The sequence below is a fragment of the Monopterus albus genome, unplaced genomic scaffold (genome assembly GCF_001952655.1).
Source record: "Monopterus albus unplaced genomic scaffold, M_albus_1.0 scaffold604.1, whole genome shotgun sequence".
In the NCBI taxonomy this organism is placed as follows: domain Eukaryota; kingdom Metazoa; phylum Chordata; class Actinopteri; order Synbranchiformes; family Synbranchidae; genus Monopterus; species Monopterus albus.
Window position 1 is genome coordinate 24,433 of NW_018128484.1, and position 6,168 is coordinate 30,600.

A 6,168-nucleotide genomic window follows, 5' to 3' on the forward strand; every position below is an offset into this window, starting at 1 on the left:
GGGACCATAATACATACAACAAGGGAAGGGCAGTGATGACTAAGGAGACCAGGACGGTAAACACACAAACTAACGACAGGAACTAGGATAGCAAAGGATGAGAACGGACAGGTGAACAAAAAGAACCAACGTAAACAATGCAATCCACAGCACAGAGACTGTTAGCGTGGAAAACAAAGCACGTATTTCTGTGTTGCTAACCGCATAATTAGCGTGATAAGGTCAAGCCAAAACGCACAGAGACTGTCAGTGTAGCATCTTACACACGTCTAAAAAATGTGGGTCAAACACAACCTTTGTATAACTTACTTTAAGTATAGTACGTTACACGTCGCAATGCTCCGGCCATGATGGGGCGTCTGCCAGAGGTATAAATAAGGAAGCTAACAAATCAGTGGAATACGCCTCAGGTGTGCGCACCGACCCACAAGTCACTAATTACCTGATGGTAATTGATGGTGTTGATCTCGCAAAAAGGGAGAGCAGGAGAGGAAAAAAAAAGAAAGAGAGGCAGGTCGCGCCGAGCGGACCTGACAGCTGGGCCCTCGACCCGGTTCCAGATAAGTGGAGGAAAATGGATGGATGGATGGATGGACTTGTAAGTACCAAGCATACGAGGTTGTGACATCACAGGCAGCCCAGATTTTTATGCCATATTTTGCTGGTTTGGATATCATATACTGCCTAAAGCCATGTAAAATGGTTTGGTCCATCTCCATAAACATGCCTTCTTTCTAAATTGGTGCAATCCAGAATAATGTTCTGAATGGAATCTGGCATCAAAAGTTCAAAAGCAGACTTGATGTTGTGGACATGGGTGACTGACATTCTTGTTGGCCCTGGTTGTATAGAGATGTAAATGTTTGAAGTGGAGACATTTGTTCACACCTGGCTGCTTTTGATTGTCCCTCTGTCAAAGCATGAGGGTCATAAAATCAAATACTTTTATGCTAAACTGATCAACAGATGTGAATTGTTGAACTATTCAAGACTGTTCTGGCCACAATACAAATGCTAAGCTGTGGAGACAACAGAATGTAAGAGCAAATGATTGCAACCACAACTTTATTATGCCTGGGTGCAGTACACCCGAACATCCTCTGTGTAATGTAAATGCGTGGGGGTTGCAGTGTGCAGTCATTGAAAATGTGTTCTGATATATGTTCATCACACAAAATGAGCCAAGGCCATTGAGTTTGAGCCTGAAAAAAATAATTACTTGTATCTTTTTTCTTTAGATAAAAAGTGAAAACAGGTGTACTGCACCTGAAACATACACAAGGGTTAAAAGATGACATATCGGTGAGTGAGGAACCAGAGGATTTTGAAGCCCCGGTGGCCTTGGCCATTCACGTAGATAATCGTGTCAGAGAGTAAACAAGGGCAGATTCACTGATCCTTGCCTAGATCTCAACCAGTGTCGACCCCCCTAAAACAGAACTTTTGATCCAGGTGTGCTCAGTGCCTCCTCGTTGCCTCCCCACGAACAACCAATGCAGCTCGGTCGTGCTCCTCTCTCAGCGAGGGAGTGAGCGAGACGTGTGGCAGCCAATCTCTGTTTCTATTGAAATGAAAGCCTGGCCACCGTCTTGTTGATTGTGTGGTTCAACCAGAAGAACACAGCCACCAGTAACAGCAGGAGCACTGGTGGCTAAATGCCATGATCCTGGTAAATCACCCTCTTGTTTTCGGTTACCGGCTACACTGTATTGGCATTGGTGGACTCCGGAGCAGAGGATAACTTTATTGATAAGGAACTCGCCAAACAGCTCAATCTTCAGAATAACCCCTTGTTGTACACTCTCTTGGCAGCTGTTTTATGGCTCAGATAACGCATCGTACTACTCTTGTCCCCTTAGCTGTGTCTGGTAATCACCAGGAACTCATTAGTTTTAATATCATAAGTTCACCTCAGTCGCCCATAGTCTTAGGCTTCACACGGCTCAGAGTACACAACCCACACATCAACTGGACAGCTGGAACAATGCTCGCGTGGAGCTCATACTGCTCAGCACATTGTCTTTGTTCTGCCAACCCCCCAGTGGGTTGTGCTTCTCCCGAGTCAGTCGCTGAACTCCTAGACCTCTCCCGGGTCCCAGTAGAGTACCATGACATAGAAGAAGTGTTTTGCAAAGATTTAGACCTGTCCTTACCCCTTCACTGTACATATGACTTCTCCATTGACCTCCTTCCCAGTGCTCCCTTACCCTCCAGCCACCTTTACAACTTGTCTAAACCTGAGAGGGAGGCAATGGAGCAGTACATCCACCAATCCCTGCACTCTGGCCTTATCCAGCCCTCCACTTCTTTTTTGTGGGTAAGAAGGACTAATCGCTCTGCCCCGTATTGATCACCATGGTCTTCATCATATCACTATCAAGAACAAGTACACACTTCCGTTGCTCAACTCCGCTTTTAACTCTGCAAGGTGCATCCGTTGTCACTAAACTTGATCTTCAAAACGCCTACCACTTGGTCAAAACGTGCAAGGGAGATGAATGGAAGATGGCCTTCAAAACACCACTGGGGCATTTTGAGTACTTGCTGATGCTATTTTGGACTCACCAATGCCCCAGCTGTCTTCCAGTCCCTCGTGAACAACGCCCTCCATGATTTTCTCAATCATTTTGTTTTTATGTATTTGGATGATATACTCATATTCTTCCGCTGAACATACCCAACATGTCTGCCAAGTTCTCCAACTTCTCTTAGAAAACTGTCTCTATGTTAAGGCAGAAAAGTGTGAGTTTCACGTGGACAATGAGTTTTATGGGCTTTACCATTGAACAGGGGAGGATCAAGGCAGATCCTGGCAAGGTGCGTGCAGTTGTGGAGTGGCCCACCCCGAGTACTCGAAAGGACCTCCAAAGATTCTTAGGTTTTGCCAACTTTTATCACCGGTTTATCAGAAACTATAGCAAGTTGGCAGCCCCCCTCACCAAGCTCACATCCCTTGTCACTAAAATCACATGGTCTGATGAGGCTAACAAAACCTTCCAGCAGCTCAAAGACAGGTTTACCTCTGCCTCTGTGTTAACCCAGCCAGACACACCAATTTATTGTAGAGGTGGATGCTTCGGACTGGGGGCTGTCCTGAGCCAAAGGTCAGACCAAGATGGTGCTGTTCATCCCTGTGCCTTCTTTTCCCGACAGCTCTCCCCAGTGTCCCCCATTATGATGTGGGAAATAGAGAGTTATTAGTGATTAAATCAGCACCGCTAGAGTGGAGGCATCTGTTAGAGGGGGCTGAAACACCATTTATTATATGGACTAAATGCATGCCAGGCCCGCTGGGCTCTTTTCTTTGGGTGCTTCAGCTTCACTATTACCTACCGACCTGGGACCAAGAATGTGAAGTCAGATGCCTTATCACGTCAGTTTGGATCTACACAATGCGACCAGAAGGACCACCTCATCCTGCCTGAATCCTGTGTGGTGGCCACGGTCACTTGGGACATCACGCAAAAGATAACAGAGGCACAAGAGACCCAGCCTGACCCCGGTGGAGGACCTCCGGGGAGAATCTTTGTACCCGACTCCATGCAATCCCAAGTCCTGGACTGTGCTCACACCTCTCGCTTTACCTGTCACCCTGGTATCCACTGAACCATCGCAGTACTGCAGCGCAGGTTCGAAAGCCATGCATCAGCCTCCTTGTGTGCAGTTTTGTCCTCTACCTGTACCCACTCACCCTTGGTCCCACATTGCATTGGATTTCATCACTGGACTGCCTTCATCTCAGGGTCACTCCACCATATTAACAATCATAGACTGGTTCTCCAAGGCCACTCATTTCATGGCACTGCCCAAACTTCCCACCGCCCAAGAAACCACAGAACTCCTGGTTAACCACGTCTTCTGTTTACATGGCATCCCCATGGATGTGGTCTCTGATTGAGGTCCCCAATTTACATCACAATTTTGGCAAACCTTCTGTTCAGCCTTAGGGGCCTCGGTCTTCTGGATTCCACCCTCAGTCAAATGGCCAAGTTGAATGGCTTAACCAGGAGTTAGAAGAGGCACTCTGGTGTGTAACCTTCACAGAACCAGCCGCTTGGAGCAAACACCTAGCATGGGTTGAATACGCCCACAATACATTAGTCAGTTCTGCTACTTGTCTGTCTCCTTTTGAAGTATCCCTAGGTTACCAGGCCCCTCTCTTGCCTTCAAAACAGTCAGACATCACACTGCCCTCCGTACAAGTACACCTACGGCGTTGCCATTGCATCTGGAAGAAGACCGGGGCTGCCCTGAGTCATACAGCAGAGAGCAACCGCCATCTTGCAGATTATCATTGTCGGCCAGCACCTGCCTATAGCCCAGGTAAAAAGGTATGGCTATCGACTGAACATATTCCCCTGAAGGAGGACTCCTGAAAGCTGGCACCACATTTCTTGGATCCATTCAAGGTGGAAATGGTCTTGCACCCCACAGCGGTGTGCCTGAAATTGCCCCGTTCTATGCATGTTCACCCCAACTTTCATGTGTCCCAGTTGAAGCCTGTTGCCCCCAGTCCTCTGAGCCCTCCTGCGGTGCTGCCTCCTCTGCCTGTAGACATCGCTGGTGGACCTGCTTATTCGGTCTGCTGCCTGCTTGACATGTGGTGCCGGGGATGTGGGTTGCAGTACCTGGTGGACTGGGAGGGTTACGGCCCAGAGGAGCACTCTTGGGTCCTGCACTCCTTCATTTTGGACCCTTCCTTGGTACTTGACATTCATGCTCTTCACCCTGAGAAGCCTGGTGGGTCTACTGGGGGCTCCCATGTGGAGTGGGGTACTGTCATGTCTGAGGCTGGCACCTTTGCCCCCTCACATTCCAGCGCCTGCACTCAGCGACGAGGCACACCTGACACCAATCAACCCAGTGGCATATAAGGCGGTGTCTGATGTGTCCTTGTCGCCAGTTTATTCTCATGTTTGTAGACGTGTTCCTGGCTCATGTTCAAGGTGTTGAGTGGTCACTGCTGTGCATTTAGCATGATGCATTTTACAAGAACTAAACCAATGTAAATTCTTGCCAAAGTCTTCCAGAGTATTAATGAAGCATGCCACATCTTCTTCTTCTTTCGGCTGTTCCCATTAGGGGTCGCCACAGCAAATCATCTGTTTCCACCTAACTCTATCCTCGGCATCCTCTTTTTCTCACTGCTACAGTCTCTAACCCATACAGCATAGCTGGTCTCACTACTGTCTTGTACACCTTTTCTTTGATTCATGTTGCCACTCTTCTGTCATACAACACTCCTGACACCTTTCTCCACCCACTCCAACCTGCCTGCATTCGCATCTTCACCTCTTTCCTACACTCCACGTCACACTGGACTGTTGACCCCAAATACTTAAACTCCTGCACCTTCTTGACCTCAGCCCCCTGTAACCTCACTGTTCCACTTCCCTCCCTCTCGTTCAGACACATGTATTTCGTCTTACCGCGACTGACTTTCATTCCTCTTCTTTCCAGAGCAGACCTCCACCTTTCCAGGTATTCCTCCACCTGCTCTTTGCTCTCACTACAGATCACAATGTCATCCACAAATCCTGTTGAACAAACTAGATAGAAATTCCTCTGCTGTCTCTCCTAGACACTTCCACACCTCTACAGGTATGTCATCTGGACCAACAGCCTTTCCACTCTTCATTCTCCTCAGAGCCTTCCTCACTTCATCCTTTCTAATCTTTGCTAATTCCTGAACTACAATATTCACCACTTCCCTCCTTCTTTCCCTCTCATTTTCCTCATTCATCAGTTCCTCATAATACTCTTTCCATCTTCTCTGCACACTCTCCTCACTTGTTAGCACCTTTCCATCTCTGTCTTTAATCGCCTCTACACTGCAATTTCTTGTAATCCTGTCTACTGTCTTCAGTCCTTTCTACATCCCACTTCTTTCTAGCTAGACTCTTCTTTTTAATGCTGTCCTGTACTTCCTCGTTCCACCACCATGTTTCCTTATCTTCTTTCCTCCTTCCAGTTGACACACCTAGCACCTTTGTACCTGTCTCCCTGATCGCTTCTGCTGTAGTTTCCCAGTCATCTGGAAGTTCTTCCTGACCACCCAAAAGCCTGTCTCAACTTCTGTCTGAATTCCTCACGACATTCTTTCTTTTGCAACTTCCACCACTTGGTCTCCTTTTCTGTCTTTCCTCTCCTCTTCTTCCTGACCACCAA